The following is a 20,336-nucleotide window of genomic DNA, read 5'->3' on the forward strand; positions in this document are numbered from 1 at the left end:
ATCATGTGATAAAAACTATTAGGAAGATAATGATGACTGACTTTTATAACAACCATAGTTTGAATAAGGACTCTGTTACCATTACAGAGAGAAAACAGGCGACTTTGGTGACATCTTTGTGCATACAAATGAGAAAAAAAAATAGCTTAAGACCCATTTTGTTTATTTATTATTGCCATCTAAGCCATTATGAGATGCTGTGAGTTTCCACACAGCAGAGTCACACAGTGCAAATGTCATGAATTCCTTTTCCTTCCTAATTCAAAATTAGTAACATTAAAATGCATTAAATTCAAGACATTATAATTTAAATACTTTCATAAAGTCTCTTTGGTAGTCAAGGCCATATTATTATTTCCATCCTATTTTTTAAGTGCTTATAAAACAGCCATAAATACTGCTCATTTTGGAACCCACTATCCAAGTTTTCAAGCCATAACTCATTATATCTTTCCCTGAAAATGTGAATCAGATCAATCTTTAATTTGGGCGAGGTGAGTTTTTGGATTTCAGTGATCAGAAGCAATACACCAGAAAGAGAAAGAAAATGTATTTTAATGAAATTTTAATGTAAAACAGAACTCTAATAAAATAATGCTCTTTGCAGCCTGCAAGAAAACAAAACCAGAAACCAAACCAATTGCTAGTTTCTCAACATATAATATACATTTGTAGGTTTTGCAAACAAATTAAGAGCCAAGCCAGTAAATCAGTGAGCACATCTTTAGCTTGAATAACTGCTAGTGCACTTCCTAGCTTCTCCATCTCCTACAACAACCGGGGAGCTCTGTATCCTCCAAAGCTAGAAGCAGGCAGGCTATGCATGTTCAGAGCAACATTGTTCTGCATTTTGTTGTCCTGAATTCAAAAAAGAAGTCACCAATGCTGCTTTCCAGCAGCTGAGGCTGATCACTTCTTAACTAGGCTTCTCCACATTTTGAACCACTCTGCTGGGTGAAGAAAGAGTGGCATGAAGACTTGTATTTACAAGTTTTTTTAATGTTTGGGGTTTTCCCCCAAAGTTTTTTGGTTGTTGTTGTTTTTTTTTAATTTTCACCAGGCTGTTACGGCAGATCTAGGACTAAAGCTGTGTTGAATAAATTCAAAACCATCTAATAAAGGTTAGGAGAGGAGGATAGGATTGTGGCCAGCTGCAGCACCTTCATCTGCTCATCTCCTTTATTGTGCTGCTCGCAGATCTGCTCAGTCATATGGGAAAAACTATCTTATTGGTACAAGGAAAGAAAAAGTCACTGGACAGATATATCTGCAGCTGGGAAGAGGACATTTATACCATCCAACCCAACTTAGAATCACATTTTGCAGGAAGACAGACTAATTCTTAGAAAATCCTGTTCAGTTCTTACAGAGGACCTCAGGTCAAAAATCAAAGAACTAGTAAAAGATAGAAATTAAAAAAAAAAAAAAAATTAGTCTCACTAAACTTTTGTGTTTATTAATATTCTATCTATAATTTTTATGTATTGCTTTTGGCATTAAGAGGTCTCCAAATGAGTTTTGTCTCCACTGTACTCAGTGCTGTCTGAATGTAATGAAAATAAGGGCCATGGCCAAAGAGCTTGCATTTCAAATCCAGTGATCAAAGTGTACACCAGCAACAATACTGAAATTTTCAAGGCTTATTAACATCAGAAAGAAAAAATTAAAAAACCTTTTAGAGCTGAGCAAGATGATCTTTTGACTCTGAATCTGGATTAGTTTTCAGTTTGGAAGAAGAAATGTATTTTAATAAAGTCAAGAACACTTTCTGCTCTCTACGGAGGCATGCATTGAAGTGATTAAAGAATAGCTCTGTGGGATAGTGAGCTTTCAACTGAATAGGTGAAGAATCTTATTCTGAGATCTTTTGAAATGGAACAGAAGCTTGGATAAACTGATATCTCTCACAAAAATATACCACAGTAAATTAACAGATTCTGACACCAAAAAAAATTCCACAAAACATGACAAATAATAGTTTTACAACAGCTTTCAGGTTTTTTTTATAATCATCATTTGTAAATATGTTCATTTTATAAATATGTCAATATTGAAAGAATATGAAAGAAATATTGAACTGTAGGGCCAGTCAAATTGTTATTGAGGAGATTCTTGTTTATTGCCCTTTTTTCCTGTTTGTGGTTTATTCTTGATAAGTTTTTTTAGATAGTATGTAACTATGTACATTCCATAAACTATTTACTTTGGCTTCAGATTACTTGATGTATTTAATTGTTTACAATTGTTGTTTATATTTCTTGCCCAGATGCATATTTGTTTGTTTTAAACTGAGCTCTGAAGAGTTTTGCTATCACCTTGCAGCTATGATATGTGTTTGCAAGGTTAGAGAAGTGATTATACTGAGAAAACTAATCAGCTTTCAGTAGATTTTTCTTTTTAGAAGAAAGAAACTAAATTCACATGTCTCAAAAAGGTGGAAGAGCTGCTCAGAACACAGAATCCTCTTTCTATAGGGAGATTCCTTCAAATTCCTTCAAATTCCATCTGACTCAAGGACACACGTATGCATAATTTGTTTAGATATTCTCTGCCCCACTCCTCCTTCACTGGGAATAAGTTGCTCTTCTTTACCCATGAAGCCCTTCTACCTCTTTTGCTGGCTTTCCTGCTTGTCAGGCTGGACCATTCTCGAGCTTGGAGGAGGTGATCTTGAAAATCAGCCAGCCCTTAGGGACGGCTCATCTATTCGGGGCCATGTCCCATGGGATTCTTCCAAATAGAATTTGAACAGGACAAATCTGTTCTGAAGTTCAGAGTTGTGATACTGATCTTGGCACTTCTCCCACCTCTCAGGACCCTGAATTCCACAACTCATGGTCACTGAAGCCAAGCCTGCCCACAACCTTCATGTTGGTGTGTATCAGAACTCTCAGTGTGTCCCTTTGTTTGCTCTTTTACCACCCACATCAGGAAATCACCATCCCTGTGCTTCAGAAACCTCTCAGATCACTTGTGTCCTGCTGTGTTGTGTCCAGCAGGTATCAGGGTGGTTGGAGTCCCCCTTGAGGACCAAGGGCCTGCAAATATGAGACTTCTTCCAGCTGCCTGCAGAAGGGTTCATCTGTTCTTCCCGGCCAGGCTGGCAGTAGCAGGCACCCTGCTCTAAAACACACACATTATTACTCCCACTGATCCTAGCTTGCCAGTTCTGAGCTGTCCCACTGTCCATGGAGCCAGGGCAGAGCTCTGTGCATCCCTGCTGCCTTCAGACAGAACTCCTTCCATCCCCGTGGATGGTCCTTCCTGAAGAGCCCCTGTCCATCCACAACAGCACTCCAATGGATGCTCTGGCTCAGCCCAGATCCTATGCTTGTGTGAACACAAACATGCTGTTAAACAACTGAGTCATTCCCAGGGTTAAGGCACCATAAATTTTTGTCTAAGCTTTATGTCCCTTCATGAATTAGGGCAATTCAGACAGCAGGCAGCATTCTTGTTAACAGCTCATTTTCTCTTCTCTCTCAATCTCCTGTCAGGAAACAGCTTACAGGTCTTCCTGATGATCCTCTAGAAGAAATCAAAGGTACACAGAGAATTTTTCAAACAATAAATTCTAAGGGAATGAAAAAAAAAAAAAGACTGAAATGTTGTTGGAGAACACCAAGACAACAAATAGGAAATTTTATTGCTGTACATGCACCCTCATTCATTGTCTTTCCTGATTCTGAGACAGCAGTGGTGGAGTGAAATAAGTGCTTTTTACACACATTTTCAACCATGGCTCAGGTCAGTTCTCTGTGTTTTGGAGGGTAAGTGCTCTTTGGAAACTGTTTAATTCAGTGCTAGCTGAGTCATGGCCATTCACCTGTATGACTCTGTCTGAACATAGCACACTCAAGAAATGTCTCCTGGCTACTTCCTACATCCACATGTGGAATGCAGACTCTGGTGACTTCATATTTCAAATTCTGTACTCAAAAATCTTGAGATATTTGCAAGTGAATGGCCTTTGTTGGGGGGATTAAGTGCACATTTTTGCACAGTTAAGCTGTTAAATACTGCCCCAAGAAAATATGGGAGTAAAGATTCAGCCTATTCAGTATCATACAACAAAGCAAGCCATAAAAATTGACCTGTAAAACACCTATAAGTTCATTTAAAAAGCTGGGTAAATGCAAATAGGCAGCTAACAAAAAAGCACAGGTTTGTGGTTAGTGTTCCCAGTTGCCCCTTTACCACAAGACACAAGTGAACCTCTCTCCACCTGGATGAGAGTAACCTCTTGCCTCATGAAGGGATGGGCTGCACAGCCCCCACTCACTCACCCACAGCAAGGGAACATCTCACTGCTAAGAGCAATGACAGCCACATCCAGCCCAGCAGTCACTACACCTGCTCATGTGTATTTTAGCCAGGATTATAATTGTCTTCATTACTGTACAGAAAACACACTTTCCTGTACCTTTTTCTAATGAAATATATCAAATTCACCCGTGATCATATACCTGGAAGTCAGCAAGGAGTGTTGCAATTATCACAGTGAAGTAGAACATGATTTCTTTGATCCCAGCATCCAGCCATCTGCTACCAGCCAGGACATGGTGCTTCAGAGAGGAGAGAGACACTGCTCTTCCTTTGTCCCCCACTGCCTATTAACTTGCACCCTAAGCCCCAAGCCTGGCAATCCTTCTCTTCACAACAAAGGTTACTGCAGAAATCTTGAACTTTCCTAACTTAGCCTCAGAGCAGTGGCATACATTATTAACTTCAGAATATACGCCAAAATTGCATTCCAACATTGCTCTGGACTCTGAATCTCTGTACCTCTCAGACTGGCAGAACAGGAAACAGAAGAGCAGGATTAATAGGTGAGCAACAGGTAATTCATACACAATGGTGGAATAAAGTCTATTTAGTAACATAAATTGCTTACAGAATGATCCTCTGAAGACAAGTAAAAGCACACAAAATAAATGTTTTATATTGTCTTGTTAATGTCTACAGCTTTGTCCTGACTGACTACAAAGAGGTGCCATTTAAAGTGGATATACCCAATGAGCTCAACTTTGCAGCTCTGCTGGTTCCTTGTACAGTGTGAAATGATCCTGAACTTCAATTTTTTCTTGTTTGATCTTCAAGTTTTAAGCAAGAAAAAGGATCACGAAAGCATTTTCAAGCATTTTTTTGGTCTTTTAATTCAGTCACACTTTCTGCTCCCTATGGTTTAAATTATTCATTACAAATTGCACAGATTCAGATGTCAGCAAGTCATTGGCTAAATCACAAATTCAAAAAGGGCTCTGCAGCCATTCTCATAACAAATCAGAAATATCCTATGCCCAGGCAGGACTGATCATTCCTTTTCAAGTAACATCTGAAGCTGGACTCATCCCAGTCTTTAATGACTTTAAAGCTACTTGATGTGCTAAATGAACAGGTAGTAGATGGTCATGTTTAAAAAAATTGGTTAGATCTGACTAAAGTTGCTCCCATCTGAAATCGGTTAACAAGAATGCGTGGGCCTCTACCCCAGCAGTGCACTGTGACAGAAGGACCCCTTACAAGGGGTGAGGAAGAGTTTGAGTATTGTCTTTGTCGTAAGCACAAGCTCAGCACGTACTACCACAACCTCTGCACACCCTCTGAGGACCAAGCTCCTTAGGACAGCTCCAGCACCAGCAGCTGTCTGCAGGCTGGTACACGGCACCTCTGGAGACAGGTGGTGGTGGGTTGGCATGTGAATTCATGGCCCCTGGACCCTGGGCTCGCTGAGAATTATGGCATGCACTCAAGCACTTCCCCAGCACACGAGAGTACACCGGGCTCACAGGAGAAAACACATTCAGGAAAATTCCTTCTACCCGGAGGAGTTTATCATCTGAAAGACTGGATGGTCATTTCAGAGTGTTTTATTTCCTGGGACAGGTTAGAGGGAGATTGGAGAATGTGAAACAAATAAAGGGTGAAAAATAATTTTCCCATTAGTCAGTTTAAGGGCATTCAATGACATCCATATATTATGGATGCCTAATTCTTGTCCCTAAACATAGTATTTGTATGGGAACATGGCCAGTTAGGCATCTGTATGTTCACCAGTGGTTGAGAGCCACTGACTCATGTGAGCACACTGTGCATTTACACACATGAAAAAAATGTTTACTCAGACAGTACATGCCTGGGTTTAAAAGCCCAGGTCCCAGTTTGCTGCGAACTGGGGGAGGCCTCTGAACAAACAATTGATAAACAAAAACCCTTTTGCTGTCAGATGGGCTGGGGATGCCCAGTGTAACAGTGGGAGGTGCCTCACAGGCAGCTCAGAGAGAACTTCATCCCAGGTAGCCCAGAACTGGTTCCAGAAGGGGCTGCATAAGGCACACAAAGAGAAGCAGAGCACCAAGCTCGCTTTATATATCACCTTTTTCTGTATCCCATAGGTCCATGTTTTCCTCACAGCCTTGTCTAGTTTTGAATAAAACACAAAATGATCTCCAAAATTAGACCAATCGATGCACAGAAAGCACTTGGAGCGCACTGTTTGAGCCTGACCTGTGACTGAACGCTCACCATATATTTAGCTCAACCATTTGCAAGTCTGTGATGTTGAACAAATGCTCTACTTTCCACTAGTTTTGCAAAGTGCTCCTAAATTTAACTCTGAGTCAACACTGTACGACTGCACATTTAAGTTAACCTGCATAGTCAGCTTATAAATTTTTAAGAAGCTTTTCCTTCTCTAACAGTGAATGTAAATGCAAGTTGTTTGAACAAAGACACTAATTTATCAGTTATAACAATGGATGCACCTCTTTGTCTACTTCTGACTGCGTGAAATATGCATTTGTCATTGACATAAATGGAGATTGATGACAAAAATTATGTGTAAAATGAAGAATAAAAATCAGGCCAGGATAGTCTGGTATGGGTTGCCAGATCTCCAGCAATATCAGTGGTGTTAAGTCCATTTTTTTATAGCTGAAGATCTGGCTGTTAGATTCCAACAAGCTACAAAATACTTTTGTGATGTGTGATGCTTATAAACTTTTCACCTAGTACTGACCTTCTTTTGATTTGGGACAATGATAACATATTGTTTATGCTTTCACTCTGTCTGCAAATATGTCTCCTGTGCAGCTAACAAATTTTACTTGTGCTTATTGGTATTGAAGTTATTTATGTGTCTTCACAAGTATGTGCTTGTGTTAGAAAAAAGGGAAGCACCATTGTTGCTTCTAGTCTTGACCTACAATTCAGAGAAAAAGAGCTTCATTTAAGAAACATTTAGGAAAAATAATGCAGACTGAAATAAATTAAATAATAGGTATTCCACAAAGGACCTTCATGCAAGAAAAGGGAAAAACATGGGAAATAAAGAGATAAAGAAGGAGTTTAGAATAGTGATGACACATTTTCACAAAATAATAGTTTACTCAAAGTGAGCTTGCATGTGCTTTGCAGAAGGTCACATTCAGAATCACAGGAAAATGAGCAAATACTGCATTTGTGAGAGCCTTCCCTCAAGTAGCACTGTGTTCTGAGCACCTTTCTGGGATCTCTGATATCAGCCAAGGCCCCTTTGAACCAAATGCTCTATTAACAAAGACCTCTCATGAGCAGTTTTTCAGTGAAAGAATCAGAATGGACACTACTCTCAATACATGACCCATGACTGATGAATGCAAAACCCACCACAACCAGTGTTCTCAACTCCTATGCTTCCTGCGCTTCTTCCAGCACTGATGGCTGCAACAGCTGCAAAAAGTAGACTCTGCCCTCGCTTTCAATCTTGTTTTAGATAAATATTCCTGTCAAATAAATGGAGAATTTCTTCAATCACAATTTTAATCATCAGCTGTCTCAGCCACACATATTCCTACTTAATGTGTAGGATCCTTCAATGAACTCCACTAGTCTATTTTAAATTTATACTCACTGACAGAATTTAATTAAATCCTTTTTTATTATTAATTTTATTATTATTTTAATTTAATTAATTATGTGCACAGTCTAAGATGAGAGACTCATGGACTTCAACACAGATCAAGCACTCTGACATACAAAAAAGCAGAGAGAGAAAGTGTAGATGCATGAATTATTCTCCTTTTCACGTCCAGATTTATGGCTAAGGAAATGAAAAGGGCCCCAGCCATCCTGAAGAGATAGAAAGGACAAGAAGATTCACCTGTTCTAGTTTGGAGATGATCCACTGAAGTCAGTTGGATATCCCATTGAGACAGTTTATTTATTTGTTTATTTATTTTTATTTTATTTTATATTTATTTATTTGTTTATTTATTGTTTATTTATGGGAATAAACACAGATTACACTTTGTCAGCTGCACACACTGAGAAAAAACAACACGTGTCCTTTTCTAAATGAGCACGGGAATAGAAGATTTACTTGTAGAAAAACCACAAAACTATTTTCATCTGCTTTTTAATCCAGAACACAGGGGAAGCCATGAGAATCTAATCTCACAGCTGAAGCAGTACTACCCTGGGTATATCAGCAAGGAGCAAAGGCACCTTCATCATCACTGATGGTCAAGTAATTGAAACGCATTTTTAAATCTCCCAGCCATTTCCCCGTTACTCACTGTGATTTTCACAGGACACCTGTCCCAGAGAACAAGAACCAACCTCCTTCAGATGAAAACAAACCCAAAGATGTGCTCCAGGCACTAACAAGCATTGAGCCTACAGGACCAGGCTGTAACTAGCATGAAGTCCCCAAAACCACACATATCACAGAGGTCAGTGCAGGTTATTTCACTCAGCAGATCCACTCCTAATGGAGCACACTACTTGCTAATGTAGAAAGAGTCATGTTCAACCACTGCACAAAGGGACAATGACAAGTGGGGACAAGGCTGATTATAGTCAGCCAAAATCAACTGTCAAGCCCTAACAAGCTTGTGATGAAGTACAGCTAATGTAATTATCACCTTAGGGTCCACAGAGAAGGGCACTGATAGAGTAGAAGACAAATGGGCTGGTAAGCAAGAGTCAGAGTAAAAAGCAAGGATTCTTAAACTGCAGGCTGAGGTCAAGTCAGCTGTGTAGTGACAGCAAAAAAACTGCAGTTAGTCAAAATGTAAGGTAATGCAGCTCACAGAGTGTAAGAGAGCAGTTACTTGAGCAAGGAACACAAAGCCCATTGTTTATGCTAAATAGCATAAATAGAAACCGGTAGTTCCTTAATTCCTTTGACATAAATAACCATTATGAGACCCATCCTTAAATTCTCTTTTTGGTTTTGCCCCTGATCTCGAATTTCATTTTCATCATGAAGGCTACAAGATTTTTTTCTACAATTCCCAAGACAGGGACGAAGGGTTTTACTGCTGACATTACCAGTGAACCACGCATGAATTCATAACAGCTCCCACATCCAAAGCAGACCACATAAGAAATTACCCTCACACAAACACCTTTTTTTTCCTTAATATCTGATAAAACTTCCTTCATGGATCAGAGATCTTTGGGGAAAAAACAAAATGGACAAGAACTTCTAAGGAAAGAAAGAAGTACAGCTTCTACTGGAGAACTTTTTAGAGGTTTTTGTTGCATTATAAAGAAGGCAAGAAAAGTAACCATAAAGCATTGTAGTTGTAGGTCACCTTTAAAGAGTAAACAACAATTATATACTTCATCATACTGAGTTCTGCATATCACGTTCATGTTCCTCAGTTCATCTGTCTTTCCTACTGAGGGGACTCATCCATCATCTAGTCATACACAAGCCTGTCATACGGGGGTGATAGAAGTTATCTTCAAGGTAGCTCACTGACACTTCTTAATTAAATGTCTTGAAATATTGCATATTATTTTCCTGTACCACCACTGGAGACAATGGTAATTACATGGTGATTCCCAGAAACATTTTATGAATTCTCAATTATTGTGCAACTAGCTGGATTTGACATTAATGCTGCTAGTCTACAATGAATTATATGTAATAAAGTATTGGAAATATTCAGGCACCTTTTCTGAGTTGTCCAAGACTGTCCATTCTCCAAAGTTACATAGGCTGGTTTTGCAAAATATCCAATGACTAGGTATTTGAAAAAATTCTGATGATTTTGACTGGGTGATTTCCAAGGTAACAGCAAGTTGCAAGACATCCTTAAAACATGGCCATCCTAAATTAATAAATATTTGGTCTTATAAACATTCCTAAGATGCATGGACTCAAGGACACAAATTCCTCAAATTTCCATTGTCTTCCTCACCAGGAGGCATATAGCTGTTGCAAATGTTGCTTTATTAGGCAAATGTAGGGCCTGTTTTTCAGCATCCAGAGCCTGCCAAAGGATTCACCCATTTTAGATTTCCAAGTATGACACTGGTTCACATTTCTGCTTGTCCAACCCCTTCATGAATTTTCAGTGAAAACTATAACCTTCTTCCAGGGTTCTGACAGCCAAAAAGCATTTTTTAAAAATATAAATACTCTTGTCCCATTGCATATCTGATCATTTGATGAGCATAGTTAAATATGCTTATTCCAGTTGCCACATCCTGTTTATGTTGGTGCTATTTCCGACCATGCAATTTATTGATATTTACTATGTTTGTTACAAATGGACCTTGAAATTTCTCTGGAATTTTCTTCCTGCTGTGTCTTTCATTGACAAGTGCAGTTCATCCCAGGGTGTGTCACAGACAAGGTGCTTTCTGGAAAGACAAGCAATGAATGAGGGAGTTCAGAAAGAAATTAGCAGACAAAGACAACATAAAACTTACTTTAAAACTTGGAAATAGTTCTGTGCTCCTAAAAATTCTAAATCTCATTTTATCCCCTCATTTTCGCTAATTATAATTGCAGGACATAAATCCACACTAGTGTCCCCCAGGGTCTCCTCCAGATATTTTGCTTCCATGTGCTGTGAGGCTATTTTCTCCTTTCAGTTTCCATCTCTCTTATTCTCTCTAACTTCTGCTATTTGCTTTACCACTTCTCTGCTAAGCTCCAGGTCCCAGCAGACTTTCCCCCTCCAGTTCTTTATTTGCTTTAATATGCTTCTTGCCTGAAAAAAAATGTTATCTGGTTTTCTCCACTTCCACTAATTTTCTTCTTCTCTTCATCCTAAACATCACTATTTCCTGAAGCACATTAAGCCAGTTGAATATTCTGCTGCCACAATACAATCTCAGCTATGCACTTCATTTTTCTTCTGATTCTCTTTTGACCCTGGCAGCTGAGGATATTGAAACACTTCTGCACTGCCCGTGGATGCTCTGCTCTGGTCACTCAGCCATCAGTCGTGAAGTCCACCCACTCCACCAGACCCTGCACACAGCTTTGGGGGCTCCCTCTGATTTTTATCAATATTGCCCATCCCCGGAATTCCTTAAAAGACAACAACCATTTCTTGAGAGTCATCTCCTACAGGTTCCCTCTGCTAAACCAGGCACACTCTGTGTTGCTAATCCCAGTACCTTTGCCACGGTGGCTGTTTTTGCTTTACAGACTGCACCGTGGTTTACTTCACAGAGTAGAGCTAGGGAATACTTATCACCTGCAGAAGTGTTATGATCATTTCCTTCTGACATTTTATGCTATTAAGTGGCATAAACGATGATGAAATGTCATCATTCAAATACAGCAACAAAATGAAACCAACTCCAAACATGATCTGACTACAGAGTGTGTGGAAAACACCCCCACTTTATCAGCAAACAGTAGAAAAGTATTTGATAATTTATGTCACAGCGTTCAAAGATTCTGAAGTCATACATTATTCATGGAAAAAGTAATCTACTTGTGTCTTTAAAAAAGACACATTAAAAAGTACAATGTTAAAAATAGATGGCATTTTATTGGAGATCATAATTATTTAAAAAGTTGGCAACGGGGCTTTTTAGTTCCTAAAATGACCTTTCAAGATGAAATGAGGAAAAGAAAAGCTTCTCTGAGGAAGAAGCTGTGAAAAACTAGTGCATAAAGAAGGCATTTACCTTTAATCTGAATTTTAGTATATTCTCCAACAAGAACAGAGATCAGTAAAATCACATTCAGAAGTACTGCTAAATAGCAGTGTAGGTCTGCTGAATGACAGAATTCATAACCTTGTTGCGACCAAAATTGTCATGATACATCTTTAATCTGGAAACGCAAACTTTGCCTGGGCAGTAAATGAGAAATGCACAAATATATTGGAGATCATAAACATGAGCAGAGAGCAATCCCAGAGTGCCATTTACCTGTCTCAGTGTTGCCACATATATTATCAGTAAACAGATTTACTTTCATTTCCCTTAATCAGTGTTCACTCTTCTGCTTACTTTCCCCCTAAGCAAAGATCATGTGAAAATATTGGTAGCATTACAATTTAAATCAACAGTAAAAGCATAATTAGAAGTGGACAAATGGCCAAAATCACGCAAGAAAGCAGTTAGCAACTCTGCACTACCTTTTGAGTGACCCTTCCCTGCATTTACTTCTTCTTTTTAGAGGTATGTTGTGTGTGGTCAGTCTCTGTGCCTGTGTTGGGACCCCAAGCGTGACCTCCCACCTCATTTACTGGGCAAGACCCAAGGGTGGATGAATGAAACCACCGGCCATGGGATGACCAGGATGGCATGCAGAGGTATGTATGATGACAATGGATTACTTAACCCTTTGCCTTTATCCTTTTCCTGCCTAAGGCAGAGTCAGCTCCTCAGAGGTGCTGCAGAAGAGGTAGAACTCGAAGAGCATTAGAATGCACAGAAAAAGGAAGCAGTGAGTTGCCTTGTTAAGGCCGGCTCCAGGAAAGTATCCTTGTTCAGAGAGGATGTTAAGTGCCTTGTTAAATCCTTTTGAGGCTGGTGGGACTGGAAAAAAATGCTTAAAGTTAAGCATAATGTTAAATGTTTTCTAGACTTAAATTATTACTGCTTCTCTGACTAGTGCCGTGCTCTTGGAGGCCATTTCATCCCTTGGAGGCCGTGCAGAAAGAAGCACAAGGCTCTTGTCTCTGCAAGGAAGGGATAACTCTTTACCCCAGTACACTTCTCTGCTGCATTAAGCGAGTTCCAGAGAAGAAACCAAGTGTTTCACCTTTATTTAAATTTATTCTCCTGTTTATAGTAAACAAATCTGAATCAATGCATTAATGATTATAACTGCTTTCCACTGGAGCAGTTGCCTCCTATTTACGGCTGACTAAATGGGAGCTGGGAACTTTTTAACAGAGCAACTTCAAAAATGAATGAGAAGAGCAGAAGTGCAACAAGCAACCCACTGGCTCCAAAGAGAGCTAGAGCTGAGTTGCAGAAAGATAAATCTGGGGCACAATCAGCATGTTCACAAAATTCAGTCTCCTGCTGGATAACTAAAAGGAACGATATTGTCTATTGAATGTCTAATATCCCTATTAAACACAGTCATCAGGGTAGCAAACTGCAGGCAGTAGAGACAATATGCAGGCGGTAGGCACAGCATGTATGGCTACAAACAGATATTACAACAGCTGAATAATAACTTAACCTCTGCCTTCAAAATATACCACAAATTCTATAGGTCATTATTCACAGGAAACATTCTGCATGAAAAAGTATAAACATGGCTTTAATGCAACAATATTGCACTGTCAGCTCTTGGTAATAGGTTTAATTTTAACTCAGGAAAGCCACAAAAACAAATCAAGCTTTTTGTGTCCCTTTGCATTCTTATGGTTACCAATGAGATTTCCAGCAGCTTAAATTCCAGTGTATGGTGGCTGCACATTGAATCATTAATTACCTACCTTCTGGTAGAAAAAAACCCAATGTATTGAAACCCTAAGCTGTGGTTTCTATCTTTTTAAAGAAATCCCATCTGTTAGTTTCTACTCCAGAACATTTAGAAAGGCTTCCCTGAGGGGAAAAAACCCTAAAACTAAAAATGTCATTGCAGTAGTAGGAGATGGGGTTACCTCCCACTGTTTTAAATTCAGCATTGCACTTCTGGCCCTCAAACCCGTCTTGTGCAGTGGCAGGTCTGAGCTGCAGTACTGAACTTACACAGGTTTGGGGAGCCAGAACTTTATGTTCCTTAGCATAGGTCAATGCAGAGCTAAAAAATGCCTGTAGGGAGTGGTCAGGAAAAAACGGCAGGTGAAACCAAAAGGGCACCCAGGTTCTGTCCAAAAACACGAGGCTTTGAAAATATAAAGTAAACATTATCATTTTAGAACAAAGAAAACTTCTCCTTCTATTTATGTTAGTTGTCTGTGCCAGGAGAGTGCTGAACACTCAAGGGTCTCTGTGCTAAGCACGCGGTAAGCACACAAGTAATTAGTCCCATCTTTGGAAAGTTTGCAGTCTTGGCCCTTTCCTTCTCTGCCTTTTGCACATATTAAGTTATGCCTCCTCATTTAATGGCAAAGAAATGCTGTCAAACTAGATAAAGCAAAATGCCTGCTGTGCTTACCATCCCCTTCAGAACATATTTTCTAATCCACAACAATAAAGTATAATTTATGCATTTTTATCAAACTCTGCATTATTTCAATAGCATCTGCAGAGATCGGATTGCAATATGTTCTGGGAGATATTGTTTTGCCCTGAGTTCATAAAATGTTATATTTTCCAGTTAAATCTCCTGCCACAATTTTATCTGCAGTTATGAGTAATTTTTTATCTGTTTTGCCAGGTCTTGTTTTGAGTAGTAAGAGTTCTCAAAGCCAGATGATTTGCAAAACTTTCTTCAGTGGTCTGTGAATATTGGCTTAAAGCAGGACAGAATCAATGACCATAGCTCATTTATTGGATGTCTTTCTTAAAAGGACATATGTAAAAGAGGCATCAAAAAAAATGGTCTTTTCATAAGCTTTTAATTTATTTAAGTAAACCCTGCTGTGATGGAGGACTGTGCTCAAATGAAAGCTTTTCCAAATTTTCTATAGAGTGTGTTAAAAGGGATTCCTCATTGAAAAATAGACTATCCACTGTTCTCAAGAGGATTTTTTTTCTCTCAAGAGGGAAAAGCAGGCACCTGGAGTAACCACTTGGATCAGTTCAACAGTGAATAGGTGCCTCCTTCATCCCTGTACAAACTGATGCTGTATCTCAGCACTTTCTCACACTTTCAGGCACAGAACAGACTTCCAGGGACCATCCCCAGTTTCTCAGTTCTGCTGCCCCAGGGTTCTCCATGGATGTGGACAAAATGATCCTGTTCCAAGCTCCTGAAGCAGACTCTGTAAAGTGACTGAAGTAAATGGTTGCTGGCAAAGTGGCCAAGTAATTTCAATGAAAGAAAGATGCTGGTAGTCTCTAGTTCTGCTCAGATGAAACCATCTGGGACTGAAAGAATGCTTGCTCTCGGATCAATAATTGAGGGGGTTTTCAGCAAAACCTGTGTAAAAGCCAAAATTGCTTTTGCAATGAAAACCTGCCCAGGGCAAATAACCCACCTCTCATTTCCTATGCAAAATCCATTGTCCTCCAACTGATTTTCCAGGCAATCATCAGAACTGAACAGACTCATCCTTTATTTGGGGCTATTTAGCCTGAGCTGCACAGTGAATCTATAAGGATTTTCCTTCTGATAAGGCAGTCAGGACTCTACCAGAAAACTAACGTAAGAGGCCTGTGGCATGCTAGAGTAACAATAATGTATTAAACTTATCAGTTCACTCCTGTCTCACTTCCCCACTCCCCATCAGTAATCTGACCCTGTAGCAACCATAAACCCTACTTGAGAGGCAAGGTATTGTCACCAGTACAGTGTGCCTAGACTGAATTTGCATTAAGGATTCATCAGGAAGGATTATCTGATAGTTTGCACAAACCACTGAGACAAATTCAGAGAAAAAAGTTGCTTACTAAAGAAGTGGTTAAGATAGCTGTTTTGCTTTATGACTCATACACAAACAAGTATAGGACTTTTTATTGTACTAGAAATTGTAAGAATTATACAGCTAATGTTATTGCCAAGGAAACTATATCAGGAATTTTTGAACAACTAGACTGGAAATTCAAAACCAAAACCCTTTCTTGCCCTTTAAGATATGTTCTACACACTTCTTTCTTTCTTTCTTTCAAATAATAAAAATCCACACATAAATATGTTTATAAGGAGGTAATTCCACCCCTGGGTTCTGAGACCTATAAACCAAGGCAACTTTGCTTTCCTTGGTACAAACATCTTAAGATCAGGTCATATAGCTAGACATAGTTAAACATATATTTGTGGTCAAGTCCATTTAAAATTATTTGAGGATAGCAAAATATATTTGGAATGCGCTATTGGTATCCAAAAATGTAAAATTATAATATCCCAGTGGTATAAACAAAGAGGGAGTAGGAATTTATATTGGGCAGTATACTGCAACGAGGTCTCACAGGCAGAGAGCAGGAATAGGTTAAAAGTGGAATAGGGCGAGGGGTAGAAGATGAGTTTATGAGGTGACAGCCCTATTTTGCCTAAGCTTCTCTGGAGGTGAATAGAGAAAAGAGCTCACTTTCTAAAGGGGCTTCAATATTTCAAAATGTATTTGTGCTCCTAACCAGGTTCTACCTTTCCATAGGCAAGGAGACCAGGCTGGCTCCAGGGTGACATACCAGGAACACCAGCTGCTTCAGTGAGAAGATCCTGCAGAAACACCTTCCAGAACACTGAAATTCAAGGGAGGGGGGAAAAGTGAACAGACACAGGTATAAATGCTCATACACATACTGCCAACTGTAAATGGCCTCCATTGTTCCTGATCCCACTCCTTTATTCCCTCCATAAAAAAATTATGAGACCCAACTATTCATATAGCATTTCCAGAAATTTAATAGACCGTATAGATTAAACTCTGAGGGCCAAGAACTGGTGTCAGATACACCCAATGAAACCCCATCTGAGAACAGAATTTGGCTCAGATTCAGCAGGCAAATGAAAGGGATTTTTCCACTTTCAGAAGAAACCCAAGTATGTAAAGTTTATAGGCGCTAGTAGGAGAATAAATCAATTTAAGTCCATGTCACACCATTCTTTACAGTTTTGTAACAAGGTGTACTTTGTTAGATTTTAATCTGCATACATTTGAGACAGCAAAGCTCTTCAAAATCATCTTTTAATGGCATCGCAATTTATAGACAGTAACTAATTTCAAACTTCATAGCACTTGGCTTTTATGATTATTTCAAATCATTTAAATGCAAATGAATTTCCAGAGAGAGAAAACATCAAATGCCCTTGAGTGGCAACATGTAATAGAACTGCAAGCAGAAATCACAGTAGGAATTTGAAGCAGTCTGATAGGGTTTGACGGGAGGTCTGTATAAAAGTGTTTGCCTAAATCCAATTTACATTTCATTTCACATTATATTCTATTTACCCATTTTGTCATTTTAATATGACTTATTTACTTAATCCTGCTCTGAAATACAATCTACTATCAAGAGCAAATGTGGAATTCTGGTCAGGATAAGACTTACAGCAATTTTGCATTTTAGGACAATAATACTGTTTCTAAAAAAGAGCTAGCTAGCTATTCCCCCACAGTTAATAATGTTATGGCACCACGCAGCCAAAAACATTTGTGCATGCCTTAAATAATTACACTTCTTTCAAGCTAAGCAACTGTTTGCCTACTGACAGAGTAATATTTCCTGGGAAGCATTGCTAAGCTACAGTACATACAAAATATTTGGACACAGAGTGCTGCGAAAGAACTATTCTTAATATGATTGCACTCAGAAAGATAAGAACTGTCCTGGAACTTCCCATTCAGCAGCAGTAACAACAAAGTACAACGGGTGGATTTTTCAACAGCCAGATGGATTTGCAGGAGGCAGCAAGAGCTGGTCTACCTCTAGTTCTTCCTGTGCTTCTGGATAAGCAGTGCAGGAAAGGACCCAGCCACAGCTCCTATCTTGGTATCATCCATCCTCTGCCAGCATCAGCCTTTGGGTTACACAATGCACATGTCCTTTTTATTTTACCTGAGATAAAAAAAAGTCACTCTCCACGACTGCCAAGTGCCCAAATGCATTCTGCCCTGCCCTATCCCAGTGAAAATTCTGCAATACATAGGCTACAGCATGGCATTCAGCACTTGTAGGTGGGCAGAGATGACGAGGCAGTTGCAGGGGGATTTGAACATGGTGTGGGCCAGACTTACACACAGGATCATGTGTCTGTTCTGAGGAAAGGAGAACTCCAGTGAACAGACAGTCCCTAATGTCTCCAAATACCTGTTTTCCAGCCCAGTATTTGAAAAAAAAGGCAAAAATACATCTCAGACTCACTAACTCAAGCAAAGGCTATACCAAAAGACGTCCTAGTCTGCAGGAGAGAATGGGGGAACACAAGTTTGTGATGCTGCTGGTATCTGAATATTTTCTCATTTCCTAGAGATGAACTGTGCTACTAAAGACTACTGTAACAAAGTAAAAAATTTAGATCTCACGTGTTTTGAAAATGTCTTTTTAAAGATAACAGAAGACACAAATGCCTTCAGATAGTCAGGGCTATTCATCATTCCGTGCCACACTTCCAGCACATAGTTTGCAGAAATCCATGAATATTTTCATTTCTTATCAGATATAAATTACTGATACAGTCAGTACAATGTTTGTTGGTGAAAACTCCTATAGCCAAGTAAACTGAGTGATGGATTTGAAGGAAAATAAGAATAAAATATTGTGCTTGGGATAGAGAGATTACAAAAATTGTGCTATTCCAACAGTAGCCAATTTTGCAATCAAGATGTCTTTTCTATTGCAAAGGCAATTTTTATATGTCTCCTGCACATAAATGTCACTCTTTTGTTTATTATGTGTTGCTTTTTCATTTATTTCATTAATTTTGTGTATATTTTCTGCAAAAAGACCTCTATGGAACTACATTTGTCCTCTGTTTTGAGCAATTTGTCTTTTGGAAGGACGATAAAACTGTGTAAAAGCAATAATACAAAGCCTTTTATCAAAAACTTATCAGCACTGTTCAAACAATGAGGCAGTTCATTAGATTTGAATAAGCTAACTCCTGAGTTAGCTTTGGACCTACAGTTTGTCAGGTTAGCTGCTGGTTATTTTAATTTTTCATTTTTTAAACTTCATGGAAAGGGTTACTCAGATAAAGACTGGTACATTGACTAGCAGTGATCAAACAGTAGCAAACCTTTAATAAAGATCTTGAGTCTTTATTACTACTAGGTACAGCTTTACCTTCCACTCTTCCAGCTCCCCACTGGCTCCCAGGTCTTGGTGACTGATCCCCCCTGTTTCATCAGTGTGAGGGCTGCTCAGAAGCTCTGCCTGGGAAATTTCCCTTTGGAAAAAATCAAGATGAGGTCCAGGGAAACAGTCCCTTCCAGAGGCCACCCGCATAAAGATGGATTGCCAGGCAGCAGAAAGTTTTATTCCCAGCTCTCTGGTCTTTCCCCAGTGTTCTCTGCCCACACTTCTTCCTTTCCATGCCTTCCAGCTGCACCCCTGGACATGCAGATTGGAGTAGCACCAAACCAGGGCAGTCAATACCACTTCACCTGGCAGCAGGATCCAGCACATGGAGGGGGAGAACCAAGCACTGCAGACACAGCCATTATTTGCTGAGATCATCAAATCACAGCTTGCTGAGATTTGCAAAGTACAGTTTTCTGTAAGGAGATGTCAGTCCCTTCACTGCGAGGTTATGCTGCACAGAGGCCATAAAGGGCACATCCTCAAAGACACCTCTGGATCCTGACCTCAGTCTCTCTGGCTGTAAATACTTTTAGGTTTCGCTCAGTTCTGCAGTGAGTGGTGAGTGGCTTGTACAGTGGTACCACTCAGCAACTTCAGTGCAGCTGCCCCAGGTGTTTGCTGTGTGCATACAGCCAGGTGAAGTATCTCAGGGAAGACCTAAAATCCACTGCCAGAAGCTTTTATAACAGTGGAAAACAATAAATGAAATATATGAAACTTATGTCAAAACCAAAATCTGTCAGGAAGCAATACAGCTCACCTTGCCTTATTTATACCCAGTACTAAGTTGCCTTTTTAATTTCTTCCCTTTTCTACTACATTTTTTTTTTCATGTGGCAGTAGGATGCTTCTGGTAATACTTGAAAACACCTATTTTAACCGTTATTTCCTTTATTGTGACAGAATTAAGATTTTTCTCCCTGGAAGTGTTGATAATATTTTCTGAATTTAGATATGGCTGTCACATGATAAAAGAAATAATAGAAACTTTCGCTCTGAAATAGAAAGTGCAAAAAATGCCTAGACTTTAGGCAATACACTTCATGCACTTATAGTACACTTCAAAGCTAGGAAGCACTAGTGTTAACATAAGAACAGTTGCTTTGCAGACATGTGATACCATTCTCCAAACCTGCTGAGTGCACTGCTTTCTTCCTATGTTTGTTAAACACCCCTTTCCCCAGATGGCTTGGTATCAGTAGGTCATTTTACCCACAGCATAACCACTT

General features: G+C 39.3%; 1 long non-coding RNA gene across 8 annotated transcripts in view; it reads right to left on the bottom strand.

Moving 5' to 3' along the window:
- Positions 1–537: 537 nt before the first annotated feature.
- The window catches only part of LOC111928401 (uncharacterized), a 50,085-nt gene continuing 30,286 nt past the window's right edge, over positions 538–20,336 (bottom strand). For all 8 annotated transcript variants that reach the window (XR_002864095.2, XR_015287096.1, XR_015287095.1 and 5 more), the window contains one exon: positions 538–3,528. This is a non-coding gene — a long non-coding RNA (uncharacterized LOC111928401). The remainder of the gene's footprint in view (positions 3,529–20,336) is intronic.

The sequence above is a fragment of the Cyanistes caeruleus genome, chromosome 5 (assembly GCF_971803275.1).
Source record: "Cyanistes caeruleus chromosome 5, bCyaCae1.hap1.1, whole genome shotgun sequence".
Lineage (NCBI taxonomy): Eukaryota > Metazoa > Chordata > Aves > Passeriformes > Paridae > Cyanistes > Cyanistes caeruleus.